The sequence below is a fragment of the Salmo trutta genome, unplaced genomic scaffold (genome assembly GCF_901001165.1).
Source record: "Salmo trutta unplaced genomic scaffold, fSalTru1.1, whole genome shotgun sequence".
NCBI classification, from domain to species: domain Eukaryota; kingdom Metazoa; phylum Chordata; class Actinopteri; order Salmoniformes; family Salmonidae; genus Salmo; species Salmo trutta.
The window spans coordinates 59,500-82,500 of NW_021822923.1; the positions used below are offsets into that span (position 1 = coordinate 59,500).

General features: G+C 51.1%; 4 non-coding genes and 2 pseudogenes across 4 annotated transcripts; all 6 read left to right on the plus strand.

Moving 5' to 3' along the window:
• The first annotated feature begins 4,535 nt into the window (after window positions 1–4,535).
• On the plus strand, window positions 4,536–4,718 carry LOC115187255 (U2 spliceosomal RNA). The gene has a single exon (XR_003875981.1). It is a non-coding gene; the product is annotated as a U2 spliceosomal RNA (small nuclear RNA).
• An 820-nt stretch (window positions 4,719–5,538) lies between these two features.
• Window positions 5,539–5,655, plus strand: LOC115187284 (U5 spliceosomal RNA). The gene has a single exon (XR_003876003.1). It is a non-coding gene; the product is annotated as a U5 spliceosomal RNA (small nuclear RNA).
• A 6,822-nt stretch (window positions 5,656–12,477) lies between these two features.
• On the plus strand, window positions 12,478–12,656 carry LOC115187254 (uncharacterized; annotated as a pseudogene).
• An 827-nt stretch (window positions 12,657–13,483) lies between these two features.
• Window positions 13,484–13,600, plus strand: LOC115187287 (U5 spliceosomal RNA). Its single transcript, XR_003876005.1, has one exon. It is a non-coding gene; the product is annotated as a U5 spliceosomal RNA (small nuclear RNA).
• A 2,619-nt stretch (window positions 13,601–16,219) lies between these two features.
• LOC115187260 (uncharacterized) lies at window positions 16,220–16,394 on the plus strand (annotated as a pseudogene).
• Window positions 16,395–17,216: 822 nt separating this feature from the next.
• On the plus strand, window positions 17,217–17,333 carry LOC115187288 (U5 spliceosomal RNA). The gene has a single exon (XR_003876006.1). It is a non-coding gene; the product is annotated as a U5 spliceosomal RNA (small nuclear RNA).
• Window positions 17,334–23,001: the final 5,668 nt, after the last annotated feature.

The window sequence follows — 23,001 nt, forward strand, 5'->3', positions numbered from 1 at the left end:
CCCACCTCATCCGCGGCTGCCCCTTCTCCTGGGCCAATAAGGTCAGGGCCGAGAGGAGGGAGACGGCGGCCGCGGACCGGGCTTCTGAGCGCCAAGGGGAGGGAACGGCAGTTGCCGAGGAGGTGGTGGTGGAGCCGGTGGTGGTTGAGGAGGTAGTGGTGGAGCCGGTGGTAGTGGAGGGCGCGGAAGGTGCAGTGGTGGAAAAAGTGGGAGGAGAGGACAAAACCCCCTCCCCCCCAATCCCCCTGCCCCAGATTAATGTGACCCCTGAAGGAGAAAGGGCCGAGAAAGACGGCCCCGGAGAGGTCTTGAGTGAGAACTCCCCAAGTGGGTCAGACAGTATGGAGACTGTGTCAGAGAAAGCTGTGGAGACAGCGTCAGGAGATACGGGAGAGGGAGTGGAGATTCTGGAAGAACACCTCCCCCCACGAAAAAGAAATGCTGAGGAGCTCTCCGACCCCGAACAAGGCGATGAAAAAAAGGGCAAATTGGAATGGGAGAGCTCCCAGGGGGAGGAAGAACCCAGAACCTTCCCTCCCAACTCCCCCAACACAATCTCCTTTTTAAGTCCTGTTTTAACCTCCTCTCCCTGCCATCCCCCGTTACCCCGGCGGGAGAGAGAGGAAGCACTAGACAAGTAACCCCCTTTTAACTGTTTAAATGCCTTTTCTTTTAAGCACTGTTTTTACTCACCCCTCTTATGGCTTTTAACATCACCACCATAAATGTGAGAAGCATAAAAACAGAAAGAAGAGCACAGTCGGTTTTATCCTTTTTAGAAAGGTTTAATTCAGATGTGTTTTTATTACAGGAGTGTGGTCTACCCTTTTTATCCTCTTATAGGAAATGGGAGGACAAGTGGCAGCATGGGCCCTCCATTTGGAGTGGCTCAAATTTTAATAAAAACGACGGTGTTGCCATTTTAATCAAGACCCCACAGGTGGTGGTGAGGGGGAGCACGGTGGTGGTAGGTGGGCGTGCTCTTTTAGCCAATTGTACTTTTATGGGGAGAGATTTTAACATGCTAAATGTGTATGGTTTTAATGACAAACATGACCGGTGCGCACTTTTAGAAGACTTGCAGTCCCACCTGCTAGGGAGGGATCCTCTAGTCGTGGGTGGGGATTTTAATTGTGTTTTAAGTAGAGCAGACAGGAGAGGGGCGGGAGAGGATTTTAAGGTAGATAGGTCAAGTGTTTTATTGCAAGGGCTGTGCAGGGATTTTAAACTGACCGACTGTTTTAAAACCCTGCATCCAAGAGAGGAGGGCTTCACCTGGACCAGTGGTGACGGCACCAGAGCCTCTCGCATTGACTATCTGTTTACCCGGGACTGCCCCCCAACTGATGCTAGAATAACCCCTGCCTTTTTCTCAGATCACGTAATGCTGACGTGCACCCTTTCACTAACTTCGGGTGTGACTGTGGGAAGAGGGCCCTGGAAATTGAACTGTTCCCTTTTAGAAGATGATAGAGTAGTTAGTCAGTACAGGGAGCAGTTCAGCCAGTGGCAGACGCTACAGGACTTCTTTGACACACGAGCACAATGGTGGGAAATGGTGAAGGGTAGGACGAGGACTTTCTTTAGAGAAATAGGAAAGAAGAAAAGTAAAGAAAAAGATAGATGCATGGTGGGACTGCAAAAGCGACTGGAAAGGTATTTTAATCTAGGCCAACAGGGCTTTGATTTTAACCACGAAATTAAACTAGTTAAAAAGGAAATGGCACTTTTAGCAGAACAAAAAAGCAAAGGGGTTATTTTAAGAAGCAAGGAAAGGGAACTAGAAGAGGGGGAGAAGTGCACAAGGTACTTTTTTAAGAAGATAGTTAGTAAGGGTAGGATAATGACAGGGTTAAAAGATAAAGATGGGGTTTTAAAAACAGACACAGAAGGAATGGAAAAAGTAGTCGAGGATTTTTATGGGGAACTGTTTGGGGTAAAAGATGTATGCGAGGAAACAATGGGGGACGTTTTAACATACATTGACAAGACCTTACCCAACACAGACGACCTGACAAAAGACTTGACGAGGACAGAAATTGACCAAGGACTGAAGCATTTTAAGAGGGGTAAGTCACCGGGGGAGGATGGCCTCCCCTTGGAGTTTTATCTGACCTTTTGGGATGTTTTAGCCGACGAACTTTTGACTGTTTTTACTGACTTTGAATACCTTGACAGACTACCTGACAGTTTTAGAGTGGGGATCGTGACTCTTTTATATAAGAAAAACGACAGGACAGACCTAAAGAACTGGAGACCGATAACCCTTTTAAATTTTGATTGTAAACTTTTTACCAAGGTTTTAACACTCAGAATGTCTTCTGTTTTAGGGGAGGTGATCCACCCGGATCAAACCTGTGCCATTCCCGGAAGGAAGATCACGGACAGCCTGATACTGATCCGAGATGCCATCTGTTATGCGAGAGACAGAAATATGCGGCTTGTAGTCCTAAATTTAGATTTTGAAAAAGCCTTTGATCGGGTCTCGCACCAGTACCTCTTTAAGGTACTGCAAAAAATGGGTTTCCCGGACAGGTTTTTAGCTTGGGTGGGACTGCTGTACGGCGACATCACCAGCAAAATCCTTGTAAATGGGCATCTGTCAAAGGCAGTGGGAGTACACTGCGGCGTCCGTCAGGGCTGTCCGTTATCTCCTCTTCTGTTTGTGGCCTGTATTGAACCACTGGCACAGGTCTTGAGAAGGGACCAACGGATCAGTGGGGTGGGGATCCCGGGGAGTGGGGGGATGACCGCCAAGTGCGTATTTTACATGGACGACGTCAACATTTTATGCACCGACCTTTTATCCGTCGACAGGACCCTGGACAGGACTGACTGGTACGGACGAGCCTCTGGGGCGAGACTGAACAGAGACAAGACAGAGGCCCAATTTTTCGGACCGTGGGCAGACCCAGACTTGACCAGACTACCACTGACGGTTAAAACGACGGACATAAGGGTACTGGGGGTAAAGTTTGACCAGGAGGGAGGAGGGAGCGGAAATTGGAGTGGGACCCTGGGGACAGTAAGACAGAGACTGGGTTTTTGGGGACTACGACAGCTGACTTTTGAGGGCAAGGTTTTAATCATTAAAGCAGTGATTTTACCTGTGCTTTTATTAATCAGTTCTGTTTTTATCCCCCCTAGGAGAACTCTTTTAGCCCTGGAGCGGATGCTGTTTTACTTCTTGTGGGGGAGCAAGTGGGAGAGGCTGAGGAGGGAGGTGGTCAAGAGGCCCAGGTCCAAGGGGGGGAAAGGCTTGCCTGACCTCTACTTGTTCCTGGGCAGCCGCTACACAGCGTTACACCTCACTCTTGCCACCTCCCTGGCCATCAATAAGACTCAGGCCCTCGCACGGTTCTGGCTGGGATCTTACCTCAGGACTCTGAGGCTGATCCCAGTCGACCTGCGAGCCCCAGTCTCTTTCCTGCTTCCCACACACTACGCCCAGCTCCAGAAGTTTTTAAGACATTTTAAATTGGAAAAAGAAGCAGTCACAGTTTTAACTAAACATCGCTCTCTTCTCTCTCTTGTGCAGGACCGGGAACCAGTGTGTCCAGTGCGCGGGCTTGCTATAGGCGAGCCCACAACGGTTTGGCGTAATGTGGCCCATCCTGCTCTCCTGAATCAGCACCGGGACCTGTCCTGGATGGTCGCCCACGAGATCCTCCCGGTCAGGGCCGTTATGCACTCCCGGGGCATGGCGAGGACATCCGCGTGCCCCCGACCAGGCTGTGGCCAAGAAGAGTCGGTGAGGCACTTGCTCTGGGAGTGCAGAGCCGCTAGGGACCTGTGGAAGGAAGTAGGCCCCCTGATCTCCTCGTGTCTGCCAGCAGGGGAGGACCTAACGCCCCAGCTCGTGCTGTATGGGGTGGGCCGAAGGCCCATTCCATCAAAGGCCTTCACCAAGCTCTGGCCCACCCTCACGTGTCTGAAGGCAGCACTGTGGTCCTCCCGCAACCTGCTGGTAGCGAAACAGGTCGACACCACCCCCCAGGCAGTGGCCATGGTAGCCACAGAGGCCCTGGGGTGGTACAGAAGGAAGGGGGCCTCGACCCCAGGCGAAGGGTCCCCCACAACACCCAAGGTCCCTGCGGCCACGGCCTGACAGCGCTGCGGCGCCTAGGGCGATGCACCTAGGGGAGGCATCTCCTCTGGGCCCCTAAGGACGGGACGATGATTGATTCGGGAGAGCAGGAGGAGGCAAGTTTGATAAGGACTCACCCCGCTCCTGTACAAAGGACCGAAGACAGCCTCTTAGCAAGTGACTTTTTAACATGTTTTTCATGTCTTAAAAATGTTTTACCTTGTTAAATCATTTGTACACATTTTAAATGGCTTTTACAGATTTGATGTTTTCCACAATGAAAAGTACTTTTAATCATGGTTGTTTTTATTGGTTTTAACAACATGTACTTTTTTACAAATTTAAATGAAATCTTCAAATGCTGTGTTTTATGCGTTCATGCCGTTTTTATGTGTATATAATGATGTACAAACATATGTGAGCTGTCCTTAAAGGAATTGTGATAATAAAAACTTTTCCAAAAAAAAAAAAAAAAAAATCTGTTCTTATCAGTTTAATATCTGATACGTCCCCCATCGGGGGACTACATATTAAATGGATTTTTCGAACAGGGAGTCGGAAATGGGGCTTGCTCCGTCCGCTCCACGCATCGACCCGGTATTGCAGTACCTCCGGGAACGGTGCAACACTTTTCTCTCATTGTCAAGGAAAAAGAAATACGCAAAGCTATGTAAAACAGCTAGCAGAAGAAGAGAAGGAATGAAAAAAGAAGAATCATCCAAACTGAAACAAGGGCGAAGCCCCCTTCATGGGGTCCCCCGTTTTCCCGCCATTTTACTTAAAAAAAAAAAAAAAAAAAAAAAAAAAAAAAAAAACATTGGCCAGGATTGTGTGTGTGTGTGTGTGTGTGTGTGTGTCTCTGTGTGTGTGTGTGTGTGTGTGTGTGTGTCTCTGTGTGTGTGTGTGTGTGTGTGTGTGTCTCTGTGTGTGTGTCTCTGTGTGTGTGTGTGTGTCTGTCTGTTTTTGACCCCCCCCAAAAAATTACAATCACTTCACCAGGATTGTCTGTCTGTCTGTCTGTCTGTCTGTCTGTCTGTCTGTCTGTCTGTCTGTCTCTGTTTTTGACCCCCCCAAAAAATACAATCACTTCACCAGGATTGTCTGTCTGTCTGTCTGTCTGTCTGTCTGTCTGTCTGTCTGTCTGTCTGTCTCTGTTTTTGACCCCCCCAAAAAATACAATCACTTCACCAGGATTGTCTGTCTGTCTGTCTGTCTGTCTGTCTGTCTGTCTGTCTGTCTGTCTCTGTTTTTGACCCCCCCCCAAAAAATACAATCACTTCACCAGGATTGTCTGTCTGTCTGTCTGTCTGTCTGTCTGTCTGTCTGTCTGTCTGTCTTTGAATTTTTACCCACAGCCCTCAAACTTGGAAGAGTGGGTTCGGGAACCACCCGCGGGCACCCGGCCTAGAGTGCACAGTGTGTGTCTCGGGCCCCGACCTCTGACTTCCATACGACTCTGGTTTCTCTTCATTACGCACAAGCCTTTCGCCTTTTACTAAAGACTTCCGTGGAGAGGAACACTTACGAGTTCAACATATTTTTGGAAGGGCTTTGCTTCTGGCAGAGCCCGGTATCTTGTTTCAAGAGAAATTGACAGAGATGACGCCGAGACTTTTTGCTCAGGCGTTTGACTTGAAGCCGGCTGACCGACCGACCGACCGACCGACCGACCGACCGGCGTATTTTTCCACTCAAAGTAGTCGCTCGGGCAATTGAGTTCAAGCCCGACGACGACTGACGTGTTTTCCGGGCTTTGAACAAATAGTCGCACTAGGCTTAAAGAGCTAGTGACTTAAAGACGCATTAGCGACTTGTTAAAAAAAACACCCGCCTGTCACCAGGGAAACGTCGGGTGGGGAGGAGACAACTTTTGCCAAACCGCTGAGGTCTGCCGAGACCCCCGGGGGCCCGGCGGGTGCAGGGGTCAATTTGTGGGTTATCGCTTCTCGGCCTTTTGGCTCAGATCAAGTGTAGTTACCTTGCCAGTGCTGCACTTGATCAGAGAAGCGATCACAGGCCGGAGGGCGCCCGGGAAAATTGTGCTATTTATTTTTGTTAAAATCATCATTTATTGTCATTATTGTTGTTTTTTGTCTCACCTTTGTTTATTCTTTGTCCTGGGTTAGGTGGTGGTCTTGGTGGTGGACTACAGGTGCACCAGCACCTGTAGGGTGAGTTTAAAGGCCCTCTGGTCCTTTTTCTTTAGTTATTACATTTATTTTGTGTTTTCCCCTGCTTGTCCTGTTTTGCATCTCTCCTCCCCCGTGTATCCTATAGTCCCCTCCTTAGCTCCTCCCATTGTCTTCAGTTGTGTGTTGTCTGCTAGCTGGGGTGGCTTTCTGGCTTGTCGGCCTGCTAGCTTTAGCTTAGCCTGGTCTGCAAGCCTCCTGGCCCCTTAGGCGTGGCAGGCATTGTTTGACTGTTTATTCTTTGTTCCCATCCACCTTGTACCCTTAGTTTATCCCCCAAATTTCCTTTTGTTCAGTTTCTTGTTGTTTGTGTTGCCAACTGGGGGACATTTTGCTAGCTAGCCTGCTGCCTGGTTAGCCTAGCCTGGCCGGCTGGTGAGGCCTGCTAGCCTTCTTGTCCCTCATGTTTGGTAGGTGTTGTTTAGTCAGTTTGTCCTTTTGTTGTTGTCATCCCTTCACTTCCCTTTTACTTTATTTAATTTGTTTTGTTAGTCTTACCCCCTAGGTTGTCTTCCCTCTTGGTTTGTGTGCCTTGTTGGTTTTTTGTTTTGAGGCCTCTTGGCTGGTGGGCCTGCCAGCTGGTAGGCCTAGCCTGGCCTGCTGGTGTGGCCTGCTAGCATTCTAGCCTTTAGTTTGTTTGTGTGGTTTATTTTTGTCTTTCCCTTTTGTGCCCTCCCCCCTGTGGAAAATATAAAACAAAAAATTCCCCTCCTAGTGTCCTTTCCCATTGTCAATAAGATTAGTTTGGTGCTGTGCCAGATAGTTTGTTGTGTGTTCCGTGGTGCTGGTAGGCCCTGTTAGCTTAGTCTACCTGAGCCTGCCAGCTCCCTCGGTTGTCTTTCACTCCTTCCCTTTTTCCCAACACCCTCTCCCTCCCCCCGCCCCCCTTCCTTCCTTTCCCCTCCCCTTTTCCCCTTCCCCTCCCCCCCCCTTTTCACTGGTGTTGGGCTGTAAAGGGAGTGGGCCTCCATCATGTCAGCAGCACAGGTTGGCATGAGGAGGCACCATGCAGTGCGCCTCCTTTTAAAGGAGAAGGGAGGGAAAATAATGGAGTTATCCCGATTGGATTTCTCCAGAAAATTCCTCCAGAAAGAGCTCGGTTTCCACCCCGCGCAGGTAAACTGCATCTTAGCCCTTCCCTATGGGAAGGGCTTCGATGTCAGCTTTGCCAACGCCAGCTTCCTGCGGGAGTTCTGGGGGCAACTCCAGAACTCCCTGAACATCCAGGGGTCCCTCACAGCAATGTTTGAGGTGACCAAGCTGACGGATAATAGCATTAAAACCGTTATTATCCGTATGTATAACGAAACCGTACAGCCGGAGGACGTTGCAGTATGGCTGGGCAGGTACTGCAATGTGAAGGGGCCCTTGGTCCAGGTGAAGGATCCCGATGGGATCTGGACAGGGGCCTGGAGGGTTACTGTCCAGCAGAGGGAGGACCCCGGGGGCTATGGTGGGTTGAAAGCCATCCCATCCACCACAGTCCTCGGAGAGAATAGGGGCCATGTTCACTACCAGGACCAGCCTAAGCTGTGCCGTAAGTGTGGTGAACATGGCCATCTCGCAGAGGCCTGTAAAAAGGTCGTCTGCATGAAGTGCCGGGAGGTGGGCCACCGCTACGAGGAGTGCACGAACGGAAGGTCGTGCAACCTCTGTGGCGAGCGGTCCCACCTCATCCGCGGCTGCCCCTTCTCCTGGGCCAATAAGGTCAGGGCCGAGAGGAGGGAGACGGCGGCCGCGGACCGGGCTTCTGAGCGCCAAGGGGAGGGAACGGCAGTTGCCGAGGAGGTGGTGGTGGAGCCGGTGGTGGTTGAGGAGGTAGTGGTGGAGCCGGTGGTAGTGGAGGGCGCGGAAGGTGCAGTGGTGGAAAAAGTGGGAGGAGAGGACAAAACCCCCTCCCCCCCAATCCCCCTGCCCCAGATTAATGTGACCCCTGAAGGAGAAAGGGCCGAGAAAGACGGCCCCGGAGAGGTCTTGAGTGAGAACTCCCCAAGTGGGTCAGACAGTATGGAGACTGTGTCAGAGAAAGCTGTGGAGACAGCGTCAGGAGATACGGGAGAGGGAGTGGAGATTCTGGAAGAACACCTCCCCCCACGAAAAAGAAATGCTGAGGAGCTCTCCGACCCCGAACAAGGCGATGAAAAAAAGGGCAAATTGGAATGGGAGAGCTCCCAGGGGGAGGAAGAACCCAGAACCTTCCCTCCCAACTCCCCCAACACAATCTCCTTTTTAAGTCCTGTTTTAACCTCCTCTCCCTGCCATCCCCCGTTACCCCGGCGGGAGAGAGAGGAAGCACTAGACAAGTAACCCCCTTTTAACTGTTTAAATGCCTTTTCTTTTAAGCACTGTTTTTACTCACCCCTCTTATGGCTTTTAACATCACCACCATAAATGTGAGAAGCATAAAAACAGAAAGAAGAGCACAGTCGGTTTTATCCTTTTTAGAAAGGTTTAATTCAGATGTGTTTTTATTACAGGAGTGTGGTCTACCCTTTTTATCCTCTTATAGGAAATGGGAGGACAAGTGGCAGCATGGGCCCTCCATTTGGAGTGGCTCAAATTTTAATAAAAACGACGGTGTTGCCATTTTAATCAAGACCCCACAGGTGGTGGTGAGGGGGAGCACGGTGGTGGTAGGTGGGCGTGCTCTTTTAGCCAATTGTACTTTTATGGGGAGAGATTTTAACATGCTAAATGTGTATGGTTTTAATGACAAACATGACCGGTGCGCACTTTTAGAAGACTTGCAGTCCCACCTGCTAGGGAGGGATCCTCTAGTCGTGGGTGGGGATTTTAATTGTGTTTTAAGTAGAGCAGACAGGAGAGGGGCGGGAGAGGATTTTAAGGTAGATAGGTCAAGTGTTTTATTGCAAGGGCTGTGCAGGGATTTTAAACTGACCGACTGTTTTAAAACCCTGCATCCAAGAGAGGAGGGCTTCACCTGGACCAGTGGTGACGGCACCAGAGCCTCTCGCATTGACTATCTGTTTACCCGGGACTGCCCCCCAACTGATGCTAGAATAACCCCTGCCTTTTTCTCAGATCACGTAATGCTGACGTGCACCCTTTCACTAACTTCGGGTGTGACTGTGGGAAGAGGGCCCTGGAAATTGAACTGTTCCCTTTTAGAAGATGATAGAGTAGTTAGTCAGTACAGGGAGCAGTTCAGCCAGTGGCAGACGCTACAGGACTTCTTTGACACACGAGCACAATGGTGGGAAATGGTGAAGGGTAGGACGAGGACTTTCTTTAGAGAAATAGGAAAGAAGAAAAGTAAAGAAAAAGATAGATGCATGGTGGGACTGCAAAAGCGACTGGAAAGGTATTTTAATCTAGGCCAACAGGGCTTTGATTTTAACCACGAAATTAAACTAGTTAAAAAGGAAATGGCACTTTTAGCAGAACAAAAAAGCAAAGGGGTTATTTTAAGAAGCAAGGAAAGGGAACTAGAAGAGGGGGAGAAGTGCACAAGGTACTTTTTTAAGAAGATAGTTAGTAAGGGTAGGATAATGACAGGGTTAAAAGATAAAGATGGGGTTTTAAAAACAGACACAGAAGGAATGGAAAAAGTAGTCGAGGATTTTTATGGGGAACTGTTTGGGGTAAAAGATGTATGCGAGGAAACAATGGGGGACGTTTTAACATACATTGACAAGACCTTACCCAACACAGACGACCTGACAAAAGACTTGACGAGGACAGAAATTGACCAAGGACTGAAGCATTTTAAGAGGGGTAAGTCACCGGGGGAGGATGGCCTCCCCTTGGAGTTTTATCTGACCTTTTGGGATGTTTTAGCCGACGAACTTTTGACTGTTTTTACTGACTTTGAATACCTTGACAGACTACCTGACAGTTTTAGAGTGGGGATCGTGACTCTTTTATATAAGAAAAACGACAGGACAGACCTAAAGAACTGGAGACCGATAACCCTTTTAAATTTTGATTGTAAACTTTTTACCAAGGTTTTAACACTCAGAATGTCTTCTGTTTTAGGGGAGGTGATCCACCCGGATCAAACCTGTGCCATTCCCGGAAGGAAGATCACGGACAGCCTGATACTGATCCGAGATGCCATCTGTTATGCGAGAGACAGAAATATGCGGCTTGTAGTCCTAAATTTAGATTTTGAAAAAGCCTTTGATCGGGTCTCGCACCAGTACCTCTTTAAGGTACTGCAAAAAATGGGTTTCCCGGACAGGTTTTTAGCTTGGGTGGGACTGCTGTACGGCGACATCACCAGCAAAATCCTTGTAAATGGGCATCTGTCAAAGGCAGTGGGAGTACACTGCGGCGTCCGTCAGGGCTGTCCGTTATCTCCTCTTCTGTTTGTGGCCTGTATTGAACCACTGGCACAGGTCTTGAGAAGGGACCAACGGATCAGTGGGGTGGGGATCCCGGGGAGTGGGGGGATGACCGCCAAGTGCGTATTTTACATGGACGACGTCAACATTTTATGCACCGACCTTTTATCCGTCGACAGGACCCTGGACAGGACTGACTGGTACGGACGAGCCTCTGGGGCGAGACTGAACAGAGACAAGACAGAGGCCCAATTTTTCGGACCGTGGGCAGACCCAGACTTGACCAGACTACCACTGACGGTTAAAACGACGGACATAAGGGTACTGGGGGTAAAGTTTGACCAGGAGGGAGGAGGGAGCGGAAATTGGAGTGGGACCCTGGGGACAGTAAGACAGAGACTGGGTTTTTGGGGACTACGACAGCTGACTTTTGAGGGCAAGGTTTTAATCATTAAAGCAGTGATTTTACCTGTGCTTTTATTAATCAGTTCTGTTTTTATCCCCCCTAGGAGAACTCTTTTAGCCCTGGAGCGGATGCTGTTTTACTTCTTGTGGGGGAGCAAGTGGGAGAGGCTGAGGAGGGAGGTGGTCAAGAGGCCCAGGTCCAAGGGGGGGAAAGGCTTGCCTGACCTCTACTTGTTCCTGGGCAGCCGCTACACAGCGTTACACCTCACTCTTGCCACCTCCCTGGCCATCAATAAGACTCAGGCCCTCGCACGGTTCTGGCTGGGATCTTACCTCAGGACTCTGAGGCTGATCCCAGTCGACCTGCGAGCCCCAGTCTCTTTCCTGCTTCCCACACACTACGCCCAGCTCCAGAAGTTTTTAAGACATTTTAAATTGGAAAAAGAAGCAGTCACAGTTTTAACTAAACATCGCTCTCTTCTCTCTCTTGTGCAGGACCGGGAACCAGTGTGTCCAGTGCGCGGGCTTGCTATAGGCGAGCCCACAACGGTTTGGCGTAATGTGGCCCATCCTGCTCTCCTGAATCAGCACCGGGACCTGTCCTGGATGGTCGCCCACGAGATCCTCCCGGTCAGGGCCGTTATGCACTCCCGGGGCATGGCGAGGACATCCGCGTGCCCCCGACCAGGCTGTGGCCAAGAAGAGTCGGTGAGGCACTTGCTCTGGGAGTGCAGAGCCGCTAGGGACCTGTGGAAGGAAGTAGGCCCCCTGATCTCCTCGTGTCTGCCAGCAGGGGAGGACCTAACGCCCCAGCTCGTGCTGTATGGGGTGGGCCGAAGGCCCATTCCATCAAAGGCCTTCACCAAGCTCTGGCCCACCCTCACGTGTCTGAAGGCAGCACTGTGGTCCTCCCGCAACCTGCTGGTAGCGAAACAGGTCGACACCACCCCCCAGGCAGTGGCCATGGTAGCCACAGAGGCCCTGGGGTGGTACAGAAGGAAGGGGGCCTCGACCCCAGGCGAAGGGTCCCCCACAACACCCAAGGTCCCTGCGGCCACGGCCTGACAGCGCTGCGGCGCCTAGGGCGATGCACCTAGGGGAGGCATCTCCTCTGGGCCCCTAAGGACGGGACGATGATTGATTCGGGAGAGCAGGAGGAGGCAAGTTTGATAAGGACTCACCCCGCTCCTGTACAAAGGACCGAAGACAGCCTCTTAGCAAGTGACTTTTTAACATGTTTTTCATGTCTTAAAAATGTTTTACCTTGTTAAATCATTTGTACACATTTTAAATGGCTTTTACAGATTTGATGTTTTCCACAATGAAAAGTACTTTTAATCATGGTTGTTTTTATTGGTTTTAACAACATGTACTTTTTTACAAATTTAAATGAAATCTTCAAATGCTGTGTTTTATGCGTTCATGCCGTTTTTATGTGTATATAATGATGTACAAACATATGTGAGCTGTCCTTAAAGGAATTGTGATAATAAAAACTTTTCCAAAAAAAAAAAAAAATCTGTTCTTATCAGTTTAATATCTGATACGTCCCCCATCGGGGGACTACATATTAAATGGATTTTTCGAACAGGGAGTCGGAAATGGGGCTTGCTCCGTCCGCTCCACGCATCGACCCGGTATTGCAGTACCTCCGGGAACGGTGCAACACTTTTCTCTCATTGTCAAGGAAAAAGAAATACGCAAAGCTATGTAAAACAGCTAGCAGAAGAAGAGAAGGAATGAAAAAAGAAGAATCATCCAAACTGAAACAAGGGCGAAGCCCCCTTCATGGGGTCCCCCGTTTTCCCGCCATTTTACTTAAAAAAAAAAAAAAAAAAAAAAAAAAAAAAAAAACATTGGCCAGGATTGTGTGTGTGTGTGTGTGTGTGTGTGTCTCTGTGTGTGTGTGTGTGTGTGTGTGTGTGTCTCTGTGTGTGTGTGTGTGTGTGTGTGTGTGTCTCTGTGTGTGTGTCTCTGTGTGTGTGTGTGTGTCTGTCTGTTTTTGACCCCCCCCAAAAAATTACAATCACTTCACCAGGATTGTCTGTCTGTCTGTCTGTCTGTCTGTCTGTCTGTCTGTCTGTCTGTCTGTCTCTGTTTTTGACCCCCCCAAAAAATACAATCACTTCACCAGGATTGTCTGTCTGTCTGTCTGTCTGTCTGTCTGTCTGTCTGTCTGTCTGTCTGTCTCTGTTTTTGACCCCCCCAAAAAATACAATCACTTCACCAGGATTGTCTGTCTGTCTGTCTGTCTGTCTGTCTGTCTGTCTGTCTGTCTGTCTGTCTGTCTCTGTTTTTGGCCCCCCCCCAAAAAATACAATCACTTCACCAGGATTGTCTGTCTGTCTGTCTGTCTGTCTGTCTGTCTGTCTGTCTGTCTGTCTTTGAATTTTTACCCACAGCCCTCAAACTTGGAAGAGTGGGTTCGGGAACCACCCGCGGGCACCCGGCCTAGAGTGCACAGTGTGTGTCTCGGGCCCCGACCTCTGACTTCCATACGACTCTGGTTTCTCTTCATTACGCACAAGCCTTTCGCCTTTTACTAAAGACTTCCGTGGAGAGGAACACTTACGAGTTCAACATATTTTTGGAAGGGCTTTGCTTCTGGCAGAGCCCGGTATCTTGTTTCAAGAGAAATTGACAGAGATGACGCCGAGACTTTTTGCTCAGGCGTTTGACTTGAAGCCGGCTGACCGACCGACCGACCGACCGGCGTATTTTTCCACTCAAAGTAGTCGCGCGGGCAATTGAGTTCAAGCCCGACGACGACTGACGTGTTTTCCGGGCTTTGAACAAATAGTCGCACTAGGCTTAAAGAGCTAGTGACTTAAAGACGCATTAGCGACTTGTTAAAAAAAACACCCGCCTGTCACCAGGGAAGCGTCGGGTGGGGAGGAGACAACTTTTGCCAAACCGCTGAGGTCTGCCGAGACCCCCGGGGGCCCGGCGGGTGCAGGGGTCAATTTGTGGGTTATCGCTTCTCGGCCTTTTGGCTCAGATCAAGCTTGGTACCGAGGTGCCCCAGAGCCCGCTGAGCCAAAAGGTCGAAGGAAGGCAGGAGGGAGGAAAAGGTTGGAGTGTGGGGAAACGGGTTTTCCCTTTTTTTCCGGTATAAAAGAATTTTTTTTCTAGAGGCTTCTTTTCAAGAGAGCTTTTTTCGAGGAGGTGGAAACCTTTTTTCTTGGTTTAAAAATGGCTCGACATGCTCCCAACAAGACGCCTGGAATCGGGATAGCGAACACAGTGAGGTTCGCCTGGAGGAACAAGGAGATGGAACCGTTTGGGAGGGAGACCTTTGGGAGAACAATATTGATCGGGATCCTAAAGTTGCAGGTGGGGGAAGTGTTGTGCCTCCAGGCGAACCCACTGGAGGTGGCTTTTGACGTGACCCTCCACAAAGAAGACAAGTACGAGGAGGGTAATGAGGAGGGCGAGAGAAGTGGGAAAGGATGGACCGATGCGCTATTACGAGGTGACCAGCCTGGGAAAAACCAATTTCCGGGTGGTCACGGTTAATATGTATAACCCTCATGTGAAGGACGATGAGGTGAGGACTTTCCTTGGGCGTTACATGGACAATGTCCTCAACGGCGAGGCTCCTCAGGGACTCCCTGGGCTTCTGGGATGGGAAGAGAGGTATCAGGCCGTTGCTTCAGGGAGGACCCTGGGGGGTTGGGAGGCTACCTCCATCCGCCGGCGATGTTCTCCCTGGGGGCTGACAGGGGGACGTTGTATTATGCACGTCAGCCCCCGTTCTGCAGGCGTTGTATGGCCTATGGTCATATCCTCGCCTCGTGTAGCACAAAGAAGTGTAGGTATTGTGGATCTACGGAGCACGAGGCGAGGGACTGTGATGCGCCGAAGGCATGTCACGGGTGTGGCATGCTGACGCACCTGTGGCGTGAATGCCCGGCGCGTCAGAGGTCATACGCGTCTGCAGCTGGGGGGGGAGCGAGAGCCGGGGATGGGGGAAGAAGAGGAGGGGACAAAGAAGCAAGAACAGGCACAGAGGAAAGGGACACACGGCGGGAGAAGGAGGAAAGAGAGATAGCAGGAGCAGAAGAGGAAAAGGAAGAAATTGACATAGTGGAACCGGAAGGGAAGGAGGCTGAAAGAGAGGAGGAGCAGGAGCTGAAGGAGAGAAGGAGCAGGAGGAGGAAGGAGATAAGAGAGTGGAGGGTCGGAGAAGAAGGTGGTGGAGAAGGAGACGGAGAAGGAAACAGAGAGGGAGGAGATAGAGAAGATGGCGGTGGAGAAGGAGACGGAGAAGGAAACAGAGAGGGAGGAGATAGAGAAAGACGGTGGTGGAGAAGAAAGAGACAGAAAGGAAGGAGACAGGGAAGAAGGTGGTAGAGACAGAAAGGAAGGAGACAGGGAAGAAGGGGGTGGAGAAGAAAGAGACAGAAAGGAAGGAGACAGGGAAGAAGGTGGTGGAGAAGAAAGCGACAGAAAGGGAGGAGACAGAGAAGGCAGAGGTGGCGGGACCAGTAGGAGAAGGAGTGAAGGAGTGGGGGGATAGTAAAGAGGGTGAGATCACGGGTGGAGGAACTTAGGAAGATGGTGGGGGGGCTGACGGACACTGTGAAGGAAGCGAGGGGTGGGCTGGCGGATAATATGACCGAAGCGAGGGGGGGGGCTGTCGGACGCGGATAGGGATGTTCCCTGGCTGCGCCCTCCACCGATAAAGAGACCTAAGAAGTGGGAGCGTAAGGACAGCAGGAGGAGGAAGGATGGTAGGGGGGGGGGCAGGGCAGGGGGGAGAGGAAGCGGGGCCCTCGTGGGCTCCCTCTCCTTCGTGCTCTTTTACACCCCTGGCTGAGCTGGACCTTCCAGGCATTGCCCAGAGCTGGGGGATGGAGGAAGGGGTTAACTTTTTGTTTGAGGGCATGGGGTGCTCGGGCCAGAGTCAGAAGGAGGGTGGAGTGGTGGACTTGAGTGGGGTGCACAAGGCACAGAGTGTGGGTGTGCAGGGAATTGGTGTTGTTTCTAGGGGAGAAGGGATGGTGGCCGACGGAGGAGCGTCAGGAGTGGAGGAGGCGTCCCCGTCGGTCGGGAGTATAGGGTAAGTTTTGTTGGGTATTTAATGTGGGTATGTGTTTTGGTTTGTAAGTGGGAAGGGGAGGGAAGACGAGTCTTTGTATTGGGGTTTAATGTTTGTGTTGAAGTTAAAAAATGCCTAGTTATGATTTTGGATTGATATATGGTTTTGTAATGAAAGGCATGGAACGTAATAAATATATTTTGTAAAAAAAAAAATCTGTTCTTATCAGTTTAATATCTGATACGTCCCCCATCGGGGGACTACATATTAAATGGATTTTTCGAACAGGGAGTCGGAAATGGGGCTTGCTCCGTCCGCTCCACGCATCGACCCGGTATTGCAGTACCTCCGGGAACGGTGCAACACTTTTCTCTCATTGTCAAGGAAAAAGAAATACGCAAAGCTATGTAAAACAGCTAGCAGAAGAAGAGAAGGAATGAAAAAAGAAGAATCATCCAACTGAAACAAGGGCGAAGCCCCCTTCATGGGGTCCCCCGTTTTCCCGCCATTTTACTTAAAAAAAAAAAAAAAAAAAAAAAAAAAAAAAAAAACATTGGCCAGGATTGTGTGTGTGTGTGTGTGTGTGTGTGTCTCTGTGTGTGTGTGTGTGTGTGTGTGTGTGTCTCTGTGTGTGTGTGTGTGTGTGTGTGTGTCTCTGTGTGTGTGTCTCTGTGTGTGTGTGTGTGTCTGTCTGTTTTTGACCCCCCCCAAAAAATTACAATCACTTCACCAGGATTGTCTGTCTGTCTGTCTGTCTGTCTGTCTGTCTGTCTGTCTGTCTGTCTGTCTCTGTTTTTGACCCCCCCAAAAAATACAATCACTTCACCAGGATTGTCTGTCTGTCTGTCTGTCTGTCTGTCTGTCTGTCTGTCTGTCTGTCTGTCTCTGTTTTTGACCCCCCCCAAAAAATACAATCACTTCACCAGGATTGTCTGTCTGTCTGTCTGTCTGTCTGTCTGTCTGTCTGTCTGTCTGTCTGTCTCTGTTTTTGACCCCCCCCCAAAAAATACAATCACTTCACCAGGATTGTCTGTCTGTCTGTCTGTCTGTCTGTCTGTCTGTCTGTCTGTCTGTCTTTGAATTTTTACCCACAGCCCTCAAACTTGGAAGAGTGGGTTCGGGAACCACCCGCGGGCACCCGGCCTAGAGTGCACAGTGTGTGTCTCGGGCCCCGACCTCTGACTTCCATACGACTCTGGTTTCTCTTCATTACGCACAAGCCTTTCGCCTTTTACTAAAGACTTCCGTGGAGAGGAACACTTACGAGTTCAACATATTTTTGGAAGGGCTTTGCTTCTGGCAGAGCCCGGTATCTTGTTTCAAGAGAAATTGACAGAGATGACGCCGAGACTTTTTGCTCAGGCGTTTGACTTGAAGCCGGCTGACCGACCGACCGACCGACCGACCGACCGACCGACCGGCGTATTTTTCCACTCAAAGTAGTCGCTCGGGCAATTGAGTTCAAGCCCGACGACGACTGACGTGTTTTCCGGGCTTTGAACAAATAGTCGCACTAGGCTTAAAGAGCTAGTGACTTAAAGACGCATTAGCGACTTGTTAAAAAAAACACCCGCCTGTCACCAGGGAAACGTCGGGTGGGGAGGAGACAACTTTTGCCAAACCGCTGAGGTCTGCCGAGACCCCCGGGGGCCCGGCGGGTGCAGGGGTCAATTTGTGGGTTATCGCTTCTCGGCCTTCTGGCTAAGATCAAGCTCGGTACTGCGGTGCCTCAGAGCTCGCTTAGCTGGAAGCCGAAGGTCGGAGAGCGGTAAAAGTTTTGGTAAGTAAAAACATTTTTTTTTCCTTTACAATAATACTTTTTTGACTTTGGATTTGTTGAGGAGAAGCCTTTTGTGTTCGAGGGAGCGTGCCATTTTCCAGGTGGAAATGCCACCGATTTCAAACACAAAGATGCCTGGGATTGGATTGGCAAACACGGTACGTTTTGCCTGGAGGAATAAGGAGTTGGAGCCGTTCGGGAGGGAAACCTTCGGCAGAACCATTTTAATCGGGATCCTGAAAATGGAGGTCAAGGATGTTTTGTGCCTCCAGGGGAATCCGATGGAGGTGGCTTTTGACGTGACTTTTCACAAAGAAGAGAAGCATGATGAGGTGATGAAGAGGACGAGAGAGATGGGGAAAGATAGGCCTATGTGCCATTATGAAGTGACCAGCCTGGGGAAAAATAGCTTCAGGCTGGTCACAGTAAATATGTACAATCCTCATGTAAAGGATGAAGATGTAAGAGCCTTTTTGGGGAGGTACATGAACAATGTCTCCTCGGCAAGGCTCATCAGGGACTCCCTGGGCTTCTGGAACGGGAGGAGAGGGTTCCAGGCTTTGCTCAGGGAGGACCCAAAGGGTTTGGACGGCTACCTCCATCCTCCGGCAATGTTCTCCCTGGGGGCTGACAGGGGGACGTTATACTATGCCCGTCAGCCTCCATTCTGCAGGCGCTGTATGACCTATGGTCATATCTTGGCCTCGTGTAGCACAAAGAAGTGCAGATTCTGTGGATCGGGTGGGCACGAGGCCAAGGACTGTGACGAGCCGAAGGCTTGCCACGGGTGTGGATCATCAGCGCACCTGTGGCGTGATTGCCCGGCTCGTCGGCGGTCATACGCGTCTGCGGCAGGAGGGGGAGCAGGAGCGGGGGATGGGGGAAGAAGAGGAGGGGAAGAAGAACAAGGGAAGGACGGGAACAAAGGCCCAGATGAGACGGCCAAACAGAAGGAGGAGAAGAAAGAGGTGCCAGCAGGAGACATGGGGGACAAAGAAGGGAAGGAAGTAGAAGGACCGGAAGGAGAAGAAGGAAAAAAGGTGGAAGAAAGAAAAGAAGTGGAGGAGCAAGAGAGTGCAACAGTGGAGGGGGGGGTGCCAGGGGCAGGGACTGTGGACGGGGAGGAGGGGGGAGAGGGGGTTGGGGAGTGGGGGGACAGCGTGTCGAGTGCCCTCGTTGAGGAGATGCGGGGAATGGTGGAGGAGATAGCGGGGAGGGGGGGTGATGTCTCCCCGCTACCTCTAACACCGAAGAAAAAAGGGAAGAAGAGGGTGTCCTTGACAGGGGGGGAGAGGGAGGAGGTGGCCAAGCGTGGGATGGGGGAGGGAAGGACGCCTTTGTCCTCACTGGCATCCTCAGTCCCTCAACATTTGGTGGAGGGTGACTCCCAGGACGTGGCTCAGAGCTGGCTGTCTGGGGGGGGAACTCAACTCCTGTTTGGGGAGATTGGGTCCCCTACTCTCAGCCCAGCAGCCTACAGAGAGGGAGGGAGAGAGGAGGTTGGTGGAGAACCCAGGGTGCAGGACACTCCGAGGCCAAACACCATACCTGCATCCTGGGTTGGAGAGATGGAGGACGGGGGGACGTCAGGAGAGAAGACGTCCCCGCCGGATGAGATGGAGCAGGGGAGCATCGGGTGAGTCTCCTGTTTTTTTGTTACAGTGTGTTTTTCATTTGTTAAAGTAAGGGTTGTGATTTAATTTATAAATGATACTTTCTGTTAATTTTTTTAGTTTAAATGTAAGGGGTATGAGGGACTTTGTTAAGAGGAGGGTGGTCTTTAGTTTTTTAGAGGGGGTGGGTTTTGATGTTTGTTTTTTACAGGAGGTTCACCTGAGGGATGGAGGGGATGTCGTCAGATTTAGTAGGGAGTGGGATAAGGGGGAGTCAGTGTGGGGTATAGGTGGGGTGCATTCAACGGGGGTGGGGATTTTGTTTGGAAATAGGGAGGTGAAGGTGGAGGGATCTTTTGTCGTGATGCAAGGGAGGGTTATGGGGGTGGATGTCACTTTAAGGGATAGTAGGTATAGGTTAGTGGTGGTGTATGGGCCACAGGTGGCGGCAGACAGGAGGGAGATGGTGGACTGTCTGTCGCCCCTGTGTGTTACAAATAGGCACTTAGTGATAGGGGGGGACTTTAATATAGATTTAGGGGTAGGGGGGGATAGTAGTGCAGGCTCCATCACCGGGCTAATGGCTTGCCATGGTCTGGTTGATGGAGGCCTGCACACTACTCCGGCAATGGCTGGTCCCACATGGCGTAACTCCAGGGGGGTTGCGCGGAGGCTCGACTACATTTTCTTTCCAGGTCTTTGGGTCGGTTGTCTGGGCGGCTGTTGCCTGTGTCCTTTTCAGACCACGACGGGGTGCTCCTGCAGGTGGGGTCGCCAGTCTGCCTCTTCGGTAGGGGGTACTGGAAATTAGATCGGGATGTGCTGGAGGAGCAAGCTTTCGTCGACGCCTTTATTGGTTTCTTTCGGAGGATTGAAGGCCTCCGGTTCATGTGCGAGGGGGTGTTAGAGTGGTGGGATTTAGTTAAGGTAAGGAGTAGGGCTTTTATAATAGGATATTGCAGGAGGAAAAAAAGGGAGGAAAGGAGGGAGGTGGATCGTATCCAAAGGTTGATTGAACTCGAGTACGAGGCAGGCAACCTCGGCGGGTTGATGGACTGGGAGAGATCCACAGCCCTGAAGGCGCAGCTCAGGGAGCTGCAGGAGCGGAAGGCTCGAGCTTTCCTGGAGCGTGCGCATAATGGCTTTTTAGAACACAATGAGACTTGTTCCGCTATGTTCTTTAAGTCAGTTAGGGGCAGGCAGAGTAGGAAGATAATGCATGGGGTTAGGGAAGAAAATGGCAGTATAGTTAGAAAGCCGGAGGAGATGGTCAGGGTGACAACTGATCATTTCCGAGGTTTATTTAAGGAGAGGGAAATAGATGTAGAGCAGGGAAATGTGTTTTTAGAACACTTGTCCCGGCGATTGCCAGAGGACATTAGAGATGTGATGGAGGCTCAGATCTCCCTCGAGGAGGTTGAGAGTGCTCTCAGGAGGATGGGAAAAGGGAAGGTGCCTGGGATGGATGGGCTGCCGGCCGAGTTTTACCTCAAGTTTTGGGGTATACTTGGACCAGTGGTCCTCGAAGTCTTGAAGGCCATCCTTGAGACGGGGGTCCCGGGGGGATCAATGGCTGTCGGTGTGCTGTCACTTCTGTATAAGAAGGGGGAAGCAACTGACCTTGGCAACTGGCGGCCGTTGACTATGCTGTGTGTAGACTATAAGCTCTTAGCAAAGGTCTTAGCAGATCGGTTGCGCACAGCCCTTCCCTACGTCGTCCACGAGGATCAGACGTGTGGGGTAGAGGGACGCTCTATTAGGTGGAACCTACAGTTGATCAGGGACTCCATTGCTTGGGTAGAAGATAGGGGGCTGCCTTTAATGGTAGCAGCGCTAGATCAGGCGAAAGCCTTTGATCGCGTGAATAGATCCTTTCTATTCAGGGTGTTAGGTAGATTAGGATTTGGGGAGAAGTTTATAGATTGGATCCGTACTTTATATGTCGGGGCGGGGTGCCGGGTTAGCGTTAACAGTCACTTAGGTGACGTTTTTGACCTCTCGTCTGGGGTCAGGCAGGGATGCCCGCTCTCGGCTCTCCTCTTCGTTCTGTACATGGAGCCTCTGGGGGCTGCCATTAGGGCAGACACAGGGGTGGAGGGATTGCTGATACCTGGAAGTGGCGGTCTCCGTGTCAAGTTGACACAGTACGCCGACGACACCTCCTTGCTGCTTTGCAAGGACTCGTGCCTGACAAGGTCCCTTGCCATCATTGGGGACTTCACCCGAGCGTCGGGAGCGGTTCTTAACCACGCGAAGTCTTCCGTTAAGTTTTTCGGAAGATGGAGTGGTAGGACGGATGTGCCCGGAGGGTTATCTCTCTGTAACGGGGCCCTGAGGATTCTCGGGGTCCATTTTGAGACCTCCGGCTCAGCGACGCTGAACTGGAACATGCGCATTGCAGTGGTACAGAGGAAGCTAGCGATGTGGAGGGCTAGGTCTTTGTCCTTTTTAGGCAAGGTCCTGGTTCTAAAGGTGGATGTATTGCCATCTCTATTGTACTTGGCGTACATCTACCCATTGCCGGCTTGTCTGAGGAGGCCTCTAGTGAGGCTGGTGTTTCAGTTCATGTGGGGTGGCAGGTACGAGTGGGTCGCCAGGGCACGCATGATCTGTCCCATCGGGGAGGGAGGTAGGGGGGTACCACATCTCCCCCTCAAGCTGGACGCAATTTTTGTTTCTTTTCTGTTGGCGGAGCTTGCTCAGCCAGTACTACACCCGTCCGGTTACCTCCTGCGGGTGTTCTTCTCGTATCAGGCGAGAAGCATAATGGTGTGGTCTAACACGGGTCCTCGGGCGGAACAGCTGCCGTGGCACTTTGGCCATGCGGCCAAGTGGCTGCGTGCGCACCCCGAGGTTGAAGTCGCCCGAGTAGGTTTAGACCACAGGCACCTGTACGAGGAGGTCAGACGGGCAGTAAGTCCAGCACCTGTAGTGGGCATCCCGGCGGTGGTCTGGGAAGGAGTGCAGGCGCGGGGTCTAGACAACAGGCTCAAGGACCTGAATTGGTTGAGCCTCCACAAGTGTTTGCCGGTACGCTCCACCATGTACCGGCATAGCTTGGCGCGATCCCCCACTTGCCCAAGACTTTCTTGTGGCAGGGAGGAGACTGTGCGCCATGTCTTTTGGGACTGTGCCATTGCCGGAGTAGTATGGGCAAAGGCACGGGTGTTGTTAGGAAGGGTAAGAGGGGATTTTGTTTTGACGTGGGCTAGGTTAGAGAGAGGAGTAGGGAGAGCGAGGGGGACGGATAGGGACAGGTTTCTGCTCTGGCTTCTCATGAGCCTCTTAAGCGGGGGCTGTGGAAGCCAGAGCAGAACATGGTCAAGACAGGGAGAGATTGGGGGGTGGAAGGAATAGTGAGGAGGGTGGAAGGAGATTTGAGGGGGAGGATGAAGAGGGAGGAGAGGAAGTGGGGGCAGCACGCTGCCCGGGAGAGGTGGAAGGGGGGATTAGGGCTGGGGTTATTTTAGAATAGGGACGGGGAGATAGGGAAAGGTAGAGTGTAGGATGACGGGGAGGGATGATGCTCCCCTGAGTTTTTGTTTTGGGTTTTCGTTTGTTTTTAGAACTAAAGATACCATG